The sequence below is a fragment of the Crinia signifera genome, chromosome 4 (assembly GCF_055691185.1).
Source record: "Crinia signifera chromosome 4, ASM5569118v1, whole genome shotgun sequence".
Lineage (NCBI taxonomy): Eukaryota > Metazoa > Chordata > Amphibia > Anura > Myobatrachidae > Crinia > Crinia signifera.
In genome coordinates, this window is record NC_139220.1 from 46,747,986 (window position 1) to 46,769,773 (window position 21,788).

At 43.5% G+C, this 21,788-nt stretch overlaps 1 protein-coding gene across 2 annotated transcripts in view; it reads right to left on the reverse strand.

Moving 5' to 3' along the window:
- The window catches only part of SGCD (sarcoglycan delta), a 528,736-nt gene that overhangs the window by 23,900 nt on the left and 483,048 nt on the right, over positions 1 to 21,788 (reverse strand). The gene's annotated exons all lie outside the window — the stretch shown is intronic.

The window sequence follows — 21,788 nt, forward strand, 5'->3', positions numbered from 1 at the left end:
ATGAATACTAAAACAAACCGTAATTAAGTTATAACAAACAGAGGGGAAGGACAGGGAAAAGACAAGGAAATAGGGAAGGGCGTGGGGAATATTAGTTCTAGCACATTCCATCCATATCACAGATAAGGGCAGTTTAGACTCAAATATGTTCCTAATCACTTACATATGAAGCACCAATTATCCTTACATGATTAACTTGGGGTAATTTACTTCCTGCGTCCTATTACACTTATGCATTCTATTATGCAAATTTATTCAGTATGACCCTTTTGTCTCTGGAACATTTTGTTAATGTATGTATTTTCTCATTAATTCCTGGGTGCTAATTAATTTAAGATGACTCAGGATGAAATTACTTTTTTGGGGGGATAACTCAATGCTTCATTTGCATTTCGGATTCTATTTTCTAGTTAATCCCACTGATGTCTAGATTGCCTCTGAGCTGTAGTTATTTATATTTACTTCATGGCTGCATTATGAGTTGTCCAGTTTTAAAGATCACTGAAACCTAAACTCTAAAGTTGTGTCCACAGATGAGATATTTTGGAACTATATGAATGAGTTAGGATATTGTGCGCTCCCGCGGGCCGTTAATGACCCTCTTGTCACCTGAATGTAAATTGTGACAAGGATCACAAACACAGGGTCACAGATGATGACTTGGTTGTTTATTCTCATCAGCTGGTGACAGCATAGCAGGTGACATATGCAGTTTGTATTACAGGCAGTAGCATACAGGTATAGCAGACCCCTAACAGGCTCCAATGGTCCCTAATCTAATCCACACCCGCGGCCTATCAGGGCCTTGGGCAGATAGTCCACCATCGAGAGCCAGCAAACAATGCTCTGGGAAGCCTTAAATCGGGACATCCCAGGTGCTGCTGGTTACACCTGGGCTTCTGCTCTTGCTAACAAAACCTGGTCTGTATCCTCCACATTACTTTCATGTGGGGGAAAGCTTATTCTATATACACTATATCATCAATGACTGTATGACTAGCGGGGACCAGGTGACTTCACTGAACAAAATAGTTAGAGATATCGTTCAGTTTTTAATATGCAATATAAAAGTTTGCCTAGGCGCTCCAGTGACATAGTTAACTATGCAATATTATCTACGGACGACATAGTCAACTATTTTTCCTTTGTCTCCTGGGCGAGGGATATAGTACGTGCACATATAATAGTTCAATGAAGTCACCTGCCCCCGCTGATCATTCAGTCATTGATGGTAGTCAAATATTACTATATCATCATTGACTGATTGCTTAGCCGGCGGGATCATTAACGACCCACGGGAGCGCGCATCGTTAACGATATTGAGTGTACACACTAGACAATATTAGAAACGTTATCGTTCAGAAAGCTCAATGACCTGGCTGGCCCAGTAAGAACTGCACAGCTAGCAACCCCAGTATCTGGTAGTAGAGACCAGGGTAGATATGTGCTAGCACCCAACACATGTATTCCATGCTTTTTTTTTTCTTGAAAAATAAATCGATTATTTAACGAAATTGCATTGTGCTTTAATCCTTTTAAATTAATATGACATTAGCTGTCATTTATTAAACTGTTCACCGAGGTAGATGGAGAATCCACACAAATTATATCTTTCATTTGTTTATCCTTTTCCCAGTGTTCTTTATAAATTGTGTGTATATATATATATATATATATATATATATATATATATATATATAATTTCATAGGGGGTTGTGCCAGGGACTATGGTATTGTCAACTAAGAAAACGAGTATGACAAATCCATATATTGTCATTATTGGATACAAGGGATTCCAAGATGGGATTTCTATTGAAGATGGCATCAGAAGATCAGATTCTTCTACTTATTTATTTAGCATATTCTAGAAGATAATAAATGGAATTTGATTGGTTGCTATGGGCAACATCCCATTTTCAATAGAACTCCCATCTAATACATTTACCCCTAAATGGGGTATTCAATCTTTGTTCCGACTGTTGGAACATTTCCCATAGCCAGAAATATCGTCCATTTCCCCAATAGCTAGTCAATCTCTGACTGTCGAAAAATGTTCCAACAGTTGGAAAACACGTGGACCAGCGAAATACTCGCCAATCCACGTGTATTTGGTCTAAAACAGGCTTCAGATTTACTTAAAAAAAAAAAGTTGAATCTTCATGGGGAAAAGACGGCTAAAAACATACCAGATTGAATAAATGTGTGCTGATATTTTAGACTGTTGGAAATCTCTACCTACATTGCATACCCCCCCCCCCTAAGTGGTTTAGCATAGAGATGTATTGTTTAATGCATTATATTAGTTAATAATATAGAATTATTTTAAAACTTCAATAATTGTTTCTTGGATAAAATATTTAATCAAAGTAAAAGTAGGCACGATACTGTATAAAATAAAGCCTCAACTGCTGACGTCAGAAGGGGTAGGGAGGTTAATAATACAGGCGGTGTGGAGCGGCAGAAATGAGAGAAGCATTAGTGTTGGTGGCATTACAGAGCTACTGCATTATTGCAGTTGTTATATTAGCATTGTAAAACAGGTGGCAAGGCCACAAAGATGCAAATTAGCATGAACTGCATCATTGGCTGACCAGACTGCCCACTCACAAGTGCTCTTTACCCATGCCCGACTTGCCTGATTGGCCTGGGTAAGTTGAAGAAGGACAATGTCCCCCTTTTGCAGCGCTGTTTTCTCCTGGTTCCACCCAGTTTTCTCCCATCTTCAATGTCCCCAGCCCAGTGTGCTTCCCGTGTTCTCCCTCAGATACATGCAGCAGGAGAATTGCCCTGTTGAATCTCTGACAATACTGTAAGTGTGTGATGGGCCCCTGATGCTCAACTGCGCAGGCTGGGAGCAGTATAGTTTTTGCAAGGGGGAGATAGCAGAAATCATGAGAAATGGATGCAACGCATGGTGCCCATTCGTCGCACATTGGATTATACTTCTTTTTTTATATTTTTTGAGCGGGGCAATGCCTATTTTAGATCACAACCTCCAGTACATGGTCCAATGTATGCTCTCGGTGACCCTGGCCATGTGTGGGTAAAGTAAAAAGCAAACAAAACCTTATGAGATAATCTTGTGTATTTTTGGATAAAATGTATACAATATAATATATATTCAATATGTTGAGATAAATTGGTGAAAAAATACTTGGATGCATTAAATTCAGATGTTCTACAGGTATATTGTGATCCAGGGCACCCAGCCATAAACACAATTAATAGGTATAGGCTTAAAACATATTATAGTGTCATTCCTTTGTCCTCATTGTGTGGGGATTGCGCCTAGTAGTTATAACACAGGGCACTGGTGTTGGGAAGATAAAGTGGAGACATTGCCCAGAGCAACAAATCAACTTTTAACGGTCATTTATTTAGCACGGTCTTTGATGTGACAGTTACAAGATGATCCACTTTATCCCTGCGCAAGGCATGATACATCTCCCCTGGGTTAGGACTTCTTTTTTCCATTCGAAATGTATTTATTGGATTTTTTGCACACCGGAAAAACAAGACAAAAAGAAACATTTGGTATTTCAGCATTACTGGTCTTACAACTTAGAACACAGTACTGAATATACGATTAGATAGTATAACTCAGTCCAGCCAGAGGAATTGTTAAGAGAGGTGAGCAGGTTGGATACGTGAATACAAGAGATGTAAACATGTCAAAATATATTCTAAGCGTTCCGTATCGTAATGTAGCAGCTAAAACAGCATTGTATCCATCATATACATAAATAAATGGAATTACAATGCTTAGATGTAGAAATGAATGACATTTTGACAGTTGAATACAGTCATAACTAGAATACCACAAAGAAAAAGAACTACATACATCTCGATAGACATAGAAGAGGGAGACAAAAGAACACACATAAAAGGGAAGGAGGAGGGGAGGCTAATACAGTGAGATGAGTAATTCACACCCCCCCCCCCCATTTCAGTTATAGAAGAGTAAAAGACCCATAAACTAAGGCTTACAAGGACATCAAGGAGCCAATTGTATTTTCTACGCAGTAGCCGATCCATAGATACAAATAATTTAGGGTCAAGTCCGCGTATATTATTTTTCATAGTGATGTAGAACTATCTCCTAATACTGTTCTGCATTTATAGCCAAACTCACAAAAGTAGTGTGAACAAAGTATTTTGCTGTTATACGTAAACTGACTACTACTTTTATGACTGGTCCAAGCGTAGAAGTGATCCAACTCTAACAAGGACGTGGAAGTGTAAATGTGTGACTGATGTGTGATTCCAGCCGCATATAAGGATTCTCTCTAGACGCAACACTTCCTCCATTGGTATTGTACTATGTGGACGACACAGATAATTCCAACATATTGTGTCAGTGTTATAGCCATTTAATGCAGTTTAATGAGAAATACCTAGTGTTGAGATAGGGACGCAACTTCATAACAAATACAACAAATTCTTAAATGAACATTCGTGAGAGTCCAATTATGTGAATACTTGTACTCGCCAACCTTTTTTGTTTCCCTTGATTTCCTAAACAGCGCTAGAGAGAAATATTTATCATCGCCCTCATGTATTATGCGTGGAACCCCATTTCAGCCACAACCTCCATAGGCTTTTATGGGAGATTTAATGCTGTCAGATTTACCATTGAGAGGGAAGATTTACCATTGAGAGGGAAGCTTGCAGACTAAAGTGAAGCTTAATTACTTAAGTGACTTGTGAGTTGGAAACTGAAGCAGGTGAGTTAGAATACTGAAAAAGGTGAGTTTGAACAGAGTCTAAATTTTCATATTCTAATTTATTGAAATATATTCATCTTCTTTCTATCCTATTGTAACCTGTTGCTCAATTTTGACATTTAATTCATTTTCTCTATATTTTTTCCAACATTGTATTTCATTTTACTCATTCACTATTATTTTCTCTTATCTTTGCCACACATTTATTGCACTCTGTTTCCCTCTTCATGCCTGCTCACATTTGCCTCACTTCTGACCTTCTCTGTTCCCTTCATCCTCTCACTTGTTGTTGTTTCATACTTAATTGAATTACTCAATCAACCTGATTTTACCTACTTATCTCCTCTCTGACAGTTGTTCCTTGCCTGTTACCTTCTCTCCTCTTTCATACCCCAAGTTCTCTCACTCTGTTTTCTACCACATCCTCGCAAATCTACTACAGACGCTGTCTGTCCTCCCAAATCCATCTCTGTCTGCTTTCACTAACCTAACCTCTCACCTCTGGTCCTCATGGCTGTTAATCTCTCAACTTCACTTTCTCCAACCGCTCCTCCCCCCTCCCATCCCATACCTATCCTGACCACTCGCCCCGCACCCCCACCCTCCCAACGACCCCCCCTCGCTTCTGCAATCCCAAAAACCTTATCCACATAAATACACAACCCACCCCCCCTCTTTCCTGTGCACTATGGAACGCCAGATCCATCTGCAACAAACTCCCTGCCATCCATGACCTATTCATCTCTAGCGCATTCCACCTCCTTGCTATCACCGAGACATGGCTCTCCACCTCTGATTCTGTCTCTCCAGCTGCTCTCTCCCATGGTGGCCTCTCATTCTCTCACACTCCCAGGCCTGACGGTCGCCAAAGTGGCGGCGTGGGTTTTCTCCTCTCAGCCTCATGCACCCACAGTGTCATTCACCCTGAACCCTCTCTCCTTTTCTCCTCCTTTGAGTCTCACTCTATCCGTCTATACTACGCCTACCACCTCCATGTCGCTGCAATCTACCGCCCCCCTGGCCCTATCTCCCAATTTTTTGACAACTTCGCCGCCTGGCTTCCACACCTCCTCTCCTCTGACCTGCCATCTGTCATTCTTGGTGACTTTAACATCCCCTTGGATAACCCCGCTGATCCTGGCACCTCCAAACTCCTCTCTCTCTGCTCCTCTCTTGGCCTATCTCAGTGGACTACCTCTCCCACCCACATCCACGGACACTCCCTCAATCTCATCTTCTCTCGCTCTTCTTCCCTTAGTGACTACACTATCTCGGCTTTTCCTCATCTCCTTCTCCCTCACTGCTTCCCCCTCTCCCACCCCCCCTCCCAAGCGCATTGTCTCACGGCATAACGTCAACACGCTTGATCTTGCTGCCTTCTCAAACACGCTGTGTCCTCTTCTCGCCCCAATCGCCGCCATGTCCTGCCCGAACCTCGCCGCCTCCCTCTATAATGACACCCTATCTTCAGCATTGGACTCTGCCTGTCCTCCCTCCTCTATCCCCCTTCGATGCTCCAACCCCCAACCGTGGCACTCGCCTATCACCCAATTCCTTAAAAAGTGCTCTTGCACTGCTGAGCGCTTCTGGAAGATATCACGCTCCCTTGCGGATTATCTCTATTTCAAATTCATTCTTTCCTCCTTCAGCTCTGCCCTTGCTCTGGCCAAGGAATCCTACTTTAAGTCCCTCATCCTTTCCCAATCATCCAATCCCCGCAGGCTCTTCGCCACCTTCAACTCTCCTCCCCTCCTCCAGCTCTTCCGTCCTCCATCGTAGCCGCTGATTTTGCTACCTACTTTTCAACCAAAATCTCCTCTCTCAGGACTGCCATCACTGCTGCCATGACCTCACCCTCTCCCTCCTCCCCTCCTACATCTCCACTCCCCTCCTTCCAACCTGTCCTCATTTTACCCCACCACTGCCGCTGAAGTCCACTCTATCCTTCAATCCGCTTCTCCCTCCACCTGCCCGCTCGATCCTATCCCCTCCAATATTAACCGTCGTCTCAGTCCGTCAGTCTGCTCTCACCTGGCTCACCTCTTTAATATTTCCCTATCCTCTGGGATCTTCCCTTCTTCCTTCAAACACGCTCTTGTCTCCCCAATTCTCAAAAAAACAAATCTGGACCCCAACTCTCCATCCAACTACAGGCCCATCTCCCTCCTCCCTTTTGCCTCCAAGCTCCTAGAACGTCTGACCTATAATCGTCTCCTAAGCCACCTTACTGCCAACTCCATTCTAGAACCCCTCCAGTCTGGGTTCCGCCCTTTACATTCCACTGAAACTGCCCTGACCAAAGTCACTAACTATCTACTATCGGCTAAATCCAAAGGCCTCTTCTCTATCCTCATCCAGCTTGATCTGTCAGCTGCCTTTGACACTGTTGACCACCCCTCTCCTGCTCAACACCCTCCACTCCTTTAGCATCACTGGCACGGTATTCTCCTGGTTCACCTCATACCTCTCCGATCGCTCCTTCTCCATCTCCACTCCGAGCTCCTCCTCTCCTACTACCCTGCAGCCAGTCGGTGTTCCCCAAGGGTCAGTCCTTTGCCCTCTCTTCTCCCTCTACACCACCTCTCTGGGTACCCTTATCAGCTCCTATGGTTTTCTTTACCACCTTTATGCTGATGATACCCTAATCTATCTCTCCTCCCCCGACCTATCCCCATCACTCCTGTCCAAGGTCTCCGAATGCCTCACGGCCATCTCAGCCTGGATGACCCAACGCTTCCTGAAACTAAACATGGCTAAAACTGAACTTCTAATCTTCCATCCCCTCTTCTCCAACTATCTCCATCAGCATTGGTGAAACAGAGATCACCTCCACCGACCAAACGTGCTGCCTCTGTGTCATCATTGACTCCTCCCTCTCTTTCACCCCCCACATTTGTGCTCTCTCAGTCTTTCCGCTTTCACCTACGCAACATCTCACGCATCAGACCATTCCTCTTCACTGACGCGACCAAAATTCTCATTCACTCTCTTGTCATCTCCCGCCTTGACTACTGCAACATCCTTCTCTCTGGGCTACCTCTCACCCGCCTCGCACCTCTCCAATCCATTCTTAACGCCACTGCTAGGCTCATCTTCCTCTCCTGCCGCTCTACCTCCGCCTCCCCCTCTGTCTATCTCTTCACTGGCTCCCCATTCCCTTCCGAGTTCTCTTTAAACTCCTCACCACCACCTACAAGGCTCTCTCCTCCTCCACCGCTCCTTACCTCTCTTCACTGATCTATATCCACACTCCCTCCCGTCCTCTTCGCTCCATCGCTGACCGCCGACTGACCTCTCACCTAATCACCTCCTCCCACTCCCGTGTCCAAGGCTTCTCTCGCGCTGCCTCCCTGCACTGGAACAACCTCCCACCACTCATCAGGCTTTCTGATTCCATTACCTCCTTCAAGCGCTCCCTCAAAACCCACTTTTTTCGACTAGCCTATCCCTCCTCCTAACCTCTTTTGATCCTCGTATCCTGCCTCAGTTCCTACTTTTCCTATTGTTTTTCGTTTCTCCACCCACCTCCTTTTAGTATGTTAACTCTTACGAGTAGGGTACTCCTTCCTCACGTACTCACCCTACCTCTTTACCTCACCTGTGCTCCTGTCCTGTTCTTCCCTTCCTCTACTTCATCCTCAGTCTCCTCAACAATTTTGACACCTACTTCTGAACTGATGCTGATTTTAGTTCTACCAGCTATACCCCTATTTATACTGTATTTTTCAACACACCCTGTACGTTACCTTGTAATTAGTTTTTTGTTATGTACGGCGCTGCGGACACTTTGTGGCGCCTTATAAATAAACGTACTACTACTACCATGCACTGGAATGTGACGCATTCCCCAGCTTGGCCAATGCAATGAATGCTATCTGAAGATAGCACTAGCCCAATGGTTTCCAAACTGCATGCCGTGGCAACATGGGGTGCCTCGTGGCACTTGCAGGGGTGCCCTGGGTTGGTGGTTCATGACCAATTCAAGCTCTGATTGGCTCACCAGATGGTGCCATATTTTAAATGGCTGCCAGCGTCCAGAAGTGAAGGGGAAGCCTGCACTCCAGGAGCAGTGGGTTTCAGCAGGGGCAGCTCAGCGGAGATAGGTGAGCGGAATGAGTGGCCTAGGCGTTTTTTCTCTCTGTCAGAGTGGCTGGGCCCGGGACAGCTGTGCCCACACTGTGTTAGCCCATTACAGCCTAAGGGTAACACACTGAAATTTAGCTGGCATTTCCCAACATTGGGCGCATGGTTAGTATGACCGCGCATGCATCCCGCAACCAATTTGTACATATAGCAGGGATGGACTCCTTTCAGAGCCCCTGTCCGTGGGGCGTAGAGTGATACATCTGGGCAGGAATAATAGCATCCTGCAGTACAATCTTGGGCACTAATATCACATCCAGATAGCATTGAGTATACGATTATTGATAAGTGGTGCCCTTTAAAACCTGCCTCTAGTGTTTTATTTATAGTCTTTCCAAACCCTTCTCAACTTCCTGGATTGACACATTGAAGAGAATTTATTATCCTAATATTGTCATGAAATTAGACATTTCTATACACACACATGATAAGGATCACACTTGGTGCTGCTCCATTTCAGCAAGATGGACTTATGTCTCTTCTTAACCTCATTGACTTTGAGATAACAGTAATTGTATAGAAGATAAATTGTCATTGCCTTGTATTGGATTGTTTACACTATACAAGTGTCTAGTATTTCCATTCTTTCCCACAGATTGGAAATCCGTTGGGGCATGACTCCCCCCTCCATCCGCTCCATTTACAGTTTAACACTTTCTTCATCAGCGAGGTCAAAGTAATGCCACAGGATCGCAACTGACTCCAGTCACAGATCAGTAGAGAGCCTGGAACTGGCACTGGAGTATAAAGTCACTTTCGGTAGAATATAGGTAAATAAAAACTGATGAGTTCAAATCGGCATATTCAATTAGCCACGGAGTCCATCTTTGCAGAATTATGTGGACAATTTATATAGATCGTGACTTATAAGTGCCAGGAATTAGGACAGCAGACTTCATTCACTGGGAAAAGGTTACCTGTTACGCTTGGAACATTTGTGTTGCATTTTTTTTATAATATTCTGGCCCTGTGAACTGGAACATATTGGCTCCTTATCGATAATGACGATAAAGGTCATCTCAGGTGTGTTTAATGGAGCAGTTCCCGTAATGGCTCCATGAACAGTGATGTGTGGAATCATAATTTGCTCTCTGTAGGGAGATGGAAGTCATCGCCATCAGACATCCCATTTAAAACCGTAATAGTTTTTATTTTTAAATCAATTAAAAGAATAAACTTCTAATAACAGCACTTTCCAGAGGATTGTATGTTATAAAGACAGTGCGGTTATAATCATACAAGTAGGATAAAAAAAATACGGTACTGCTATCCTAGCACGGCGCCCATCGCATTAATCGTGTACATTTTTATAAGACATACAATCTGTGCGATACGTGGGATTTCGGTTTTTAAATCGTATGTATCGTATGAAAAACAGTAGTATACAGATGTAGCGGGCCTTATCCTTGCTGGCAATCCGCCAGCAGCATGCTGCTGGCGGATCGCCAGCAACACAGCGCCTCTATCTGACTGAGACGCGTGTGCGTCCCCCACGCACGCGCGTCTCAGTATCCGGGCGGCGAGGCGGACGCAATACTGTCCGCTTCCCGCTCGACAGGGCTGGGGGGGACCTCTGGCCACTGTGGGGGGGTGTGGGCACCGGGCGACCGAGGGCAGCACCGTCAGAAGGGGACGGGCGCGCACCTCGTACGCGCGCGTCCCCTTCCGGCATACAGATGGCGGCGGGGCAGGGGATGGCGACGCCATCGCCATCCCCTGCAAAGATGAATCCCGCTACATCTGTAGTAAGGTACGATGTGTGCGATTCGATGACTGCGATGTATGCGTTTAAATCGATTGCCGTTGATAGTTTGGGGAGGCATTAACAATGGAAGTGGAGTTGACATTATAAGCACCCAATTTGATGCATCAACACTTAAAAATCACATATCATCTCATTATAAACCTCTAAATACAGTGTCATTTTAAATGCACCCCATTCTTAACGCGAACCCGAAGCGTGGCCAGCAGCGGCGGTACGCGTCCTCCGACCTCTTCATACCCCCACTATCCACGTCGGCGTGGAGTTGATTTTATAAAGTGTGGCGAGCCCGAAGCGTGGCGAGCGGACAAGGATACCTGTGAAGCCCGCGAGGGGACGCGGATACCTGTGAAGGTATCCGCGTGCGCTCGCCACACTTTATAAAATCACGCTGCGCTCGCCACGCTTCGGGTTGGCGGTCATAGTGGGGGTGGTGTTAAGAATTGCTTCACATGGAATCACTTCACATACAACCGAAAGGAAACACATTTGATTCTTTATCGTATAAGCAGCACCACCATAGTAAAATAACATGAAAATCATATCACATTGCATGCCATGACATACCACTACTTATGATATGTGAAGGCATGTGATAGGATTTACAATGCCCAAGATAAAAAAATACTTTCATCGCATCAATCGTATGCATCGCATGCATCTTATGACATTAAAACAGTACGACCGATGCGATACATGTGATAAAAATGGATACGATGTAAAATCACTGTAGTCGCATAAATCGTATGCATCTTATGGTGCAGAAACACATAAGATGCATGCGATGCTTGCGATTAAGGACCGATACATGCGATGCTTATCGTGGGCGCTGAACTAGGAAAGCAGTACCAAAAATGAAGATGGGTCCTTACTAAGCTTCGCTAAAATCACGTAAAAGACCCCTCTGTCTCGTGTCACAGTATTGGATACAGTAGTTTGCCATGTTATAGGCTGTGCATATTGTACACATGCACTGAAAACATGCCTGCCAGTATGAAATAAGCAAGAAATAGCGCTTTACATTGTACAAAATTAAAAAAAAAATTGCGCAGAAGTAGCGGAATAGTAGAAAGAATACAAAGGAATGTGAAGGCAATCCAACATTTCTGTGTATACATAAGACAGAGAATATGGCTAAACGTTGCGATGACATAGAACACTATTATATGTATAACGTGACTTTAATGTTCAGCCGCATTGTCAGTCTTCTATGTAGCCGGCAATGTTGATTATTCTTCAAGCTCTTTGTAATGCTGCCCATACCCTTGTGAGATATTGCATGCAATCATTCGATTTCGAGCACATCTGGCCGATAAATCAAATGATTTTATGCATCTTTAATGGACCATTCGATGCGATGCACAGGCACTCCATCGAATGTTGTGTCGATAGATAGTATGTGCTGCACATACTATCTATCAAATTGCAGGAGCGATCGCATGTGTTTTTTTTTCCAGCTTGGAAGAGGGCGGGTAGAAGAGTAGCAAGTAGCGCTATCGGGAGGAGGGGATCAATAGTGTCAGCAGAATTGTTTAAAACATTGGGCAGCTCTCTCTCAGCCAATCAGAGGACTGCCCAGTATTTTAAACAATTCTGCTGCCACCGCTAACCCCCGCTGCCCGTAAGTGCTACTTCTAGTGCTATGCTACTACTCTGCCCACCCTCTTCCAGCACCCGATGTGCCATCGCAAGATGGCATGTGACATTGAGTGCTGAAAGGGGGCAAGTTTTAAGATGCGATTGGATTCAATGGACATCGCACTTCATGTGTATGGGTAGCATAACTTCTTCACTAATACGATCACTCTGGGGATGAGGATGACGCTGGCTGACTATCCCCACGTACAGGCATGTAACAGACAGACCAAAAAAAAAAAAAAAAGTCGACCCTTTTTATGTGTCTACCATTTTTACGTCAACCCTATCTAGACACTCTCCCCCTAATAACCGGCACCCCTCTACTTGTCCTCTGGCCTATGTACTAATGCACAGCAACATAGATTGGGACAGCAATAGATTGTTTTTTATATAGGGAACTTTCCATGGGGGGGGGGATCATATGTCTAGGTCAACTTCAAAAGGTCGACATGCACAAGGTCCCCATGAGAAAAAGGTTGACACAAGTAGAAGGTCAACACATGAAAAAAAGTCAACATGAATTTTTCACATTTTTGTGTGTCAATTAGTAGATGTGGGCACATGGACCCCCAATTAGTGTACTGCGTACCTTTATGTCACTCACTTCGGGCCAGATGCCTCCCTCCACTACCACTCCACTTTACCATTCCCAATCGGTCAAGTATAAAAACAAAAAGTACAAAAAGAAGAAAAAAAAAAGTACAAACAAAAACTCATGTTGACCTTTTCATGTTTGGACCATGGCTGTAGCAGGCCGTCTCTCTTAAGCTCAGCGAGGGCAGGTGAGGCAATGTTGAGAGTCATCTGCATGTGTAAATACTCCTGTTGTCAGAGGGCTCCTTTATACCTAGTATAAACCTGGTACAAGTACGCACAGATAGCGATCTTATTGGTCTGTAGCTTGGTCTGATACCAGTAATCACTAACAGACATGAGTAGCGCCCTGTGTGCACAAAGCAGGAGCAATTGCTGCCATTGTACACTGCAACGGCTGCAGGATGCTCATTATCCATATTATTGCATACTGCAGTGCTTTGCACTAGGATCCAGCCATTCCATAGAGTGCATCAGTAATAAATATTGGCACAGGAAATGACGGACTACACTGTGGAAAACAGGTCAACTTTCATTTTTTCAATATATAATTTAATATATACACTTGTGAGACCCATTAGATCTATGATAATATTACTCTTCAACAAGATATTTTAATTAGTTTCACTCTGTCAAGTCAGAATAGGACAGGGAATCAAATAATCAATTTTAATATTGCAGGAAACTCATGCATAGCGGGAACATGATACATTAATGTGAGCTACTTATATACAGTATGAATGTTATATGATGTGCATCCCTCACATGTACCCTTTGACAGACATGGGCATAGTTTGGATTGATTGTGTTGATTAGTGCATGGCTTACATTGTCCTAATATGCATATACTACACAAGAGATCATACAGAGATATAAACACTACCCAAATGTGAACTAAGCTCACTGATCTGGGAAGTTTAGGCCAATTTGGGGGGCTGGTCTACTCTTCTCGGAGTCTACAGCTGGATACACACTATGAAGCCATGTACACATGGTGTAAGGTCATTTTGGCTAATGGACAATTTTGACTAACTGATTATAGTCTGATCTGGCCAAAATTGCCTTGCCTGCACAATCAATCTATTCTAGGCAACACCGACTTGGTGAGACCAAGCATCGGTATATTGAGCAGGGGAAAAACAGATTTTGGATAACCTTCTAGACTATTTTGACTATGTAGTCAAAATCACCTGCCAAAATCGCACCATGTGTACAACCCTTAAGATTCTCTTTCCAATCTAACTGGTTGGAATGAAATTCTGGTAATCTCTGGGAGCAACTTCCAAACATGGAAAACGGACAAAAATGGTCAGACAAATTGGTTAAAGCCTTTGTCACTTTTCCAGCTTTTGAGAGCTTGGAATTTTGTAATTTGTTCCCAGACTAATTTGTTCATCAGATTTCTATTTCAACCAGCCAGACTGAAAAAAATAATCATGTGGAATGTATCCAGTTCAGGGTAGCTACCCTACTGGAATGGTGGTCAAACCTTCCGGATACTGCCGGTCCCCCCCGAATCTCCCCAGCGGCAGCTCAGGCAAGGTTTGCTTCAAAAAATGGTATAGGGTTGGGCCCTTGATAGATTCAGGGAGACCTATGACCCTTAGATTGTTTCTGCGGGAGCGATTTTCCAAATCGTCAAATTTAGCCCATACCTGTGTGTCAGATTTCTGTAGTCTTGAGGTCAGGTCTTGCATGTCAGTAAGGGCTTGAAAATGTTCCCCCGTTGTATGTTCCACTGCTTGGATATGTTTTGAAAGCTGTTTACATTGCCCTTTAATATCAGACACTGCTTGCTGTAGGGCTGCAGCATGTGCTGAGGCCTGCACTGTTTCTTTAATCGCACTACGTCAGCATATGTGAGCTAAGATGCTGGGGTGGGAGTGGGGGTCAGCGATGGATGTGGCTGAGATGCAGGAGGAAAATATACCTGTGGTAAGCTGATGGTGTTCAGTAGAGCTTCCTGGACGTTTGCAGCGGCCATCTTGCTGGGTGCGCCACAGTCTCCATCTGGCTTTTATTTGGAATGTTTCCCCGTCATCTTGCCAGATAAAAATCTGTCCATATGCTGCGCAGTGCACTTAGTGAGGCTTGCAGTGCATGGTTGGGGTTGTGGGTGAGCCGTAGTGGCTCTAGCAGGGAGTTGTGTGTGGACAGCATTGGAGCTGTAGAGAAAGGTGCCTTACATTCTTCGCGCCGGGACCAAGAGTCCCAGAAGCTGCTCTGTTTGGTTGGTGCTCACCAGCAAGGCGGAACCAGTATTCTGAAAAGACAAAAAGTAGTGTAGAGCGCCAAAGGGATTGAGTTTCCCTAAAATTAATTATATCTGAATAAAAATTGGATCAATTGGATATCACAAAATAAAAATACATTTATTCAATCAGAACATATTCAATGTAAATACACATTATTAAAAATTATTGCACTTGTAAGAAATATGGCATACAGTAAACCACTTGTCAGAGAATAAAGTTGTGTTGGATACTTAAGTGAGTCCCGCTTGTTCCAGATTCTGCTACCTTCTCAATGGAATTGGATGGTCCCCAAGTTGGAGGGGGACAAGGGGGGGGGGCAAGGTGGAGGGAATCCAAAATGGCTTGATCCTGCTGGAGGCCTTGGTCTCTGTTTCCACTGGTGGGCAAGATGTAAAATACCTCACTGCTCGGATGAGAGGCTCCAAATCTGTAAGCAGGTACTGAGTCCCAAAATTTGTACATCCAGGTTGAGAATAGTTAGCACGGTGCTGGGTCCATGGGAAGAGAAGTTGGTAGCTGGTTCAAGGGGTGATGGTGGGTATCCAAAGAAATATTCACAAAGTGCAGACAAGGGCTACCTGACGCGTTTCGTTGCGCTCTGGCAACTTTCTCAAAGGTATGATACCTTGAGATAACTGCTCGGATGAGAGGCTCCAAATCTGTAAGCAGGTACTGAGTCCCAAAATTTGTACATCCAGGTTGAGAATAGTTAGCACGGTGCTGGGTCCATGGGAAGAGAAGTTGGTAGCTGGTTCAAGGGGTGATGGTGGGTATCCAAAGAAATATTCACAAAGTGCAGACAAGGGCTACCTGACGCGTTTCGTTGCGCTCTGGCAACTTTCTCAATGGTATGATACCTTTGAGAAAGTTGCCAGAGCGCAACGAAACGCGTCAGGTAGCCCTTGTCTGTACTTTGTGAATATTTCTTTGGATACCCACCATCACCCCTTGAACCAGCTACCAACTTCTCTTCCCATGGACCCAGCACCGTGCTAACTATTCTCAACCTGGATGTACAAATTTTGGGACTCAGTACCTGCTTACAGATTTGGAGCCTCTCATCCGAGCAGTGAGGTATTTTACATCTTGCCCACCAGTGGAAACAGAGACCAAGGCCTCCAGCAGGATCAAGCCATTTTGGATTCCCTCCACCTTGCCCCCCCCCCCCCCCCCCCCTTGTCCCCCTCCAACTTGGGGACCATCCAATTCCATTGAGAAGGTACAGTAGCAGAATCTGGAACAAGCGGGACTCACTTAAGTATCCAACACAACTTTATTCTCTGACAAGTGGTTTACTGTATGCCATATTTCTTACAAGTGCAATAATTTTTAATAATATGTATTTACATTGAATATGTTCTGATTGAATAAATGTATTTTTATTTTGTGATACCCAATTGATCCAATTTTTATTCAGATATAATTAATTTTAGGGAAACTCAATCCCTTTGGTGCTCTACACTACTTTTTGTCTTTTTGTGTACCCACCTTCAGGGGACTGAACCCCTCCCTACGTGTGAGCTGCCATAACAACACACCCCATCTCTCTAGCTCCTTTTATCACCTGGTGGTGATTCAATTTTTTCATTGTCGGAACCAGTATTCTGGTATGAGTATACATTTCGCATCACTTATTTGTTATGGCAGTAGGGATTCTCCGTGGCGTAGAGTCAGCCAATTATTAGTAAATGTGATGGAATTGGGTTAAGTTAGCACGTTGTTATATGGGACGTCTGGTATAATTAGATAGGCAAAATAGCAGGTTACAAGATAAAAATCACCTCACATTGAGATGACCAGAGATGGCCACACAGGGGAGCCGTCTGGGTGAGGATGGGTCCTGTCACCCAAAAGGATTATAGTGATTCCCAATAGGCCATTCTAAATTAGATTAGATTTCTAATCCCTATAAGGTGACCCAACTGATAGTGTGGGTCAGAGGGAGAGGAGAAGGTATAAAACAGAGCAGTGTCTCATAATACCAGGGGATCTCTGTGTGTGAGCTTTCTAGCGCACCAACGAAGATGGCCGCCACCGTTCATAGGGTGCTGGGCCAGGTGGGGGGGGGATAACCATAGGCAGGGAGCACTTACTCCACCATTCTTGGCTCAGGGAGGCACCTGGGGGTGTTAAGGGAGGGCTGGGTGAGTTGCTGGATGATTTGTGGAGGCTCCGGCGGCGTCTTCCCACCACGAAGCCCGATTCCCAGCCGCCGTCTAGAATCGAGGTCCTGGCTCCGTGGTCATGAGTAGGCCACAAACTGCAGAAGCCTATAAATAGGTTTCCCGACTCCGCTGCCTCCCGTGACTAGTCTCCAGAGGGGTGGGCAGGCACAGGGGGTACTTTGCTGGGAAGATGTGTGAGGACTGCTGGTTTTTGTGGAGCTGTTTTGGGAGCTCAGGGACTGTGCTGCTAGATGAGATGGCTGCCAGGCCATGCCTCAAGTATGATCCAGTTTAAGGGTAGCTCCCCACACATGACACCAACGCTTTTATATAAACTCCTGTCATAGCCCAGCACAATCACAGTTAGTATAACAAGGAAAAGTGGACAATTTCAGACCTCACTGAGCCCAGTTTAAAGGTTTACAACAGGCAAATAATGACATTATTATTATTACTACGAGCTGAGGCGATTTCTACTTTATATTGAGAGAATTTCTACATATTTAGATCTGAGAACACCTCTTATCATATTTTACATTAACCTCTCACATAACTAAATACTATAGCGCAATAATCAGACAATGGTGCTAGATTTATTTGATGTCAGCTGAGGGGATGATCAGTCCCAGTAGATGTAGAGAAAGCAGAAAATCCTGGCATATTTGACTTAAATATAGTCTATGTTACAGTATGCTATTACATAATGGGTTCTGGCTAGTGCTTATATGCACATCACACTCCACAGGTAATAAATAGTTACTTATTAATTTATTCTCTATTCTGCAGACTCCTATTAAACTGTCATTGTGATCCCAGCCCTGACACTATGTAATTTACAGACAATAAATGTTCATAAACAGCCTGAGTAGAAAATCTATACGGTTATTCTGGCTTTATTTTACGTTCCATTTAATGCCCCTCAAAAATGATTTGGTCAATGCTATTCCATTAGCAGCTTCTCTGTCCAGTAACCTCCCCGCCACAACAATATGTCAGGGAGTCAGTGAGCGTATCACAGAGCCACCAGCCAATGCCAGGAGCGTTGGCGAGTCTGGCTTACTGGAGAGAGAGAGAGTGTAAAAATATTAAGAAATGTATGTAGAGAATAAATGTCTCGCACAACCTTGGTTTCCAGATTTTCAAAGTTAAAAAGATTAAAGCAAACTGCTTTAAGTGCAGAGAGCATCACAAATCATTCTCACAGAACGATTAGCGATCAGGACAAACATCTATAATGGACGTGCGCATAAACTGATGAATTACTATGGAAATTTGGTCCTCTACATTGCTGTCCAAGATATATCTGGTTGATTACAATCTGCCACTGTCGATTTTTCAGTTTTCAGTAATTTGGAGGAGTAGTCAAGACTTTCTGTACAAATTAATAGGCAGGGAAGACACGTAATCCCATCAATAAGACTCAGAACATTTATGGACAGGCTTTAAAAAATCTGTTTGAATGTTGACCATATTGACCTGTGTGGCTGTGTGCAGCTACTTCATGACTGTATTAAGAGGACTGTCTTCAGTCCCGGAAATGCCAAATCATGTGATTTAAAATGCACTAAACTTCCATGATTAGAACTTGATTACGGCTGCCCTTTATAAATGATCAAAGGAAGTTTTTAGGATAAGGTGAGTTTTTTTTAGTAATAGTTTATACTGTACTTATAGTAGTCGGACTAGTATACTACAAGTCAGGGCCTGTATCCTATTAGCAACAGTGTTTATGCTGGGGGCTATCCAATTAACCCCGATAACCGGGATTTATAAGGGATTATGCTTCGGTTGCCTCAGGCACGTGAATCATAATCCAGGAAAAACCAACCCTTGGAAACTATGGAATTGTGAGCTTACCCTGGGGTTATTGGGCACATTGTTGGCCCCCAAAAAAACAGGCTGTAATTGGATAGCCCAATAATGACCATCGGGCTAAATATCGAAAATGTATCGCATATAATAACACCCCCAACCCCCCATGAGTCCAACACTGGAAAGTCATTTTTAAATCTGAATAGCAGTGGTCATAAATGAGGATGAGAAGAGATGGCTCTATATTATGTACTACAGGTAAGATATCATTATATAATCTGTCCTAAAGGAGTAAGGCTCCCACTGAAATGAGGGGCAAAGAATTGTGGTGCATGGGCTGGGCCCCTATAACAGTGGTTCCCAACCCTGGTCCTCAAGTACCCCCAACAGTACACGTTTTCCAGGTCACCCAGGTGCACAAATTATTCAGGCACATTTTAAAAGATCCACAGGTGAAGCTAATTATTCCACTGATTCTGTGTGGAGACCTGCAAAACGTGCACTGTTGGGGGTACTTGAGGACCAGGGTTGGGAACTACTGCCCTATAATGATAAATATATAAAGATTTATAACCGCAATGCTCTGTAGAAAAGACACCATAGTCCTGTCTAATTAAACATATGCTCCGTTCACTGATTGCTTCCAGTTTTGGAAACGGCACATAGCTGTCAAAGTGACATTAGTACTGCAGCTATCGCTATACTTCCAGCCGTTCCCTAAGACAGACCTTACTCACAATCAAAGCAGATTGTAAACCAACCAATAATCTTTTTTTTAAAGATCACTTAAAAAAAAAAAAAAAAAAAAAAAACTTTAAAAAAATAGTCACTACCAACAATGTAATTAAAATGCCATATATCCTATTGTGCTTTATTGTTCAATGTGATACCGCTTTCACACTGCCTAAACGTTTTAAAAAATGGTATTTTAAAACGGTATTTAAAACGGGTCTGAGCCTTGACATTGCACTAGATTACCGTTTTAAATACCATTTAAATACCATTCACATCAGTGAACCCGTTTCAAGGCAGAATATGTATTGCGGGTCTACAGATGTGGTTACGGATCAATATTGTAAAATAACAGTGGTTTTATTCATATGAACAAGTGATAAAAAAGCGCTGCATCATACAATGAAAAGGAGTCAAAGTCTTTAAACCGGTGATGTTAAAGTGGAAGGGAGTTGTGGGGAGCTGGCATCCCTACTCCCTACAGTGCACAGTACTCCCTGATACCTTAAGTACAGTCCAAAGGACTGTACTTAAGGTATCAGGGAGTACTGTGCACTGTAGGGAGTAGGGGCACCAGCTCCCTACAACTCCTTCCACTTTAACATCACCGGTTTAAAGACTTTGACTCCTTTTCATTGTATGATACAGCGCTTTTTTATCACTTGTTCATATGAATAAAACCACTGTTATTTTACAATATTGATCCGTAACCACATCTGTAGACCCGCAATACATAGCTTTGGGTACAGGCACTCATAGATTACACCTCCCAGGGCAGAATGCAGAGGACAGCCTATCACAGGTCTGTAATCTGTTTTTTTTTTCTAAATACCGTTTCAGTGCCATTCACACAGCACAAAAAACGGCTTTGAACCGTGTAGGTCTCTGCTTTTTAACCGTGTTGAAATACCGGTTATCTTTAACAGGTAAATCAACTCTGGCACCTTCACACTGCACCCTTAACCGTTTCAAAATGGAAAAAAAACGGCAATATACTGTTTTTAAAGTGCGGTGTGAAAGGGGTATGAGACTAGGGACCTGTTTAGTTTGTTTATCCTCCTTAAAATATTGTCTGGTTATTGCTAGAAGCATCTTTGCTTGGTATTGTGAGACCTAATACCCCCTCCTGCATTATAGATTTCTCCCTGGTAGTCTGTCTGCCATCCAAACTTGGGCTGACCGGTCAGATATAGATTTATTTCTGTCAAATAAACTCTATACATAGAACTGGCCTATAAGATATGGATTTCCCCGTAACTCCACCGAGTTGTTATACAAACCGCTCCTACTGTACATTGCAACACTTGGACTTTTTTTTTTCTCTTTGAGTCAAACAAGAAGCTTCACATATGAGTCCCATGCTAAAATGAATTCAGCACTCACACACACATAATATTGTAAACCGCATTTCCACCCCTCTACGTGGGGAATTTCAATTTTCCATGCACTGCATTCTCCGCAGCATAAATACAGGGAACAAACTGTGAAATGAGTGTTCATCACAAGTGCTGCCCTGTAGTATAGAAGTATGGACACAATTGCATGGAATTACAGATACGGGTTTATCTGCTCTGCTTCATAAACACAATGCGCGGTAATACTGCTGAGCAGAGAGATACGGCAGCACTACAGCGTATAGGTGCTATTCATAGCTCGGCCTGGGTATAATGTTTGCAGAGAACAGATACTTTATTGAAAGCGCTGAAATCAGATTTCATTAGTGCCCCTTTTGAAATAAGGAACGCTCGCTGTGTACGTGAGGAACAAGCTCTTGCTTCTTATCAGGTTATTCTGCCACTTTCACCGGCTGGCATTCACCGCAACGCCGAATGTATTTGTTATTAAATTTATTGACCCATCTTGAACCTTTTCTTTGGTTAAAGGGTGTTATACTATAGCATTGTTTACTTCAGTAATTAAATACTATAGTATTTATTCCATTATATTCTGTGGGTCGCCTGCT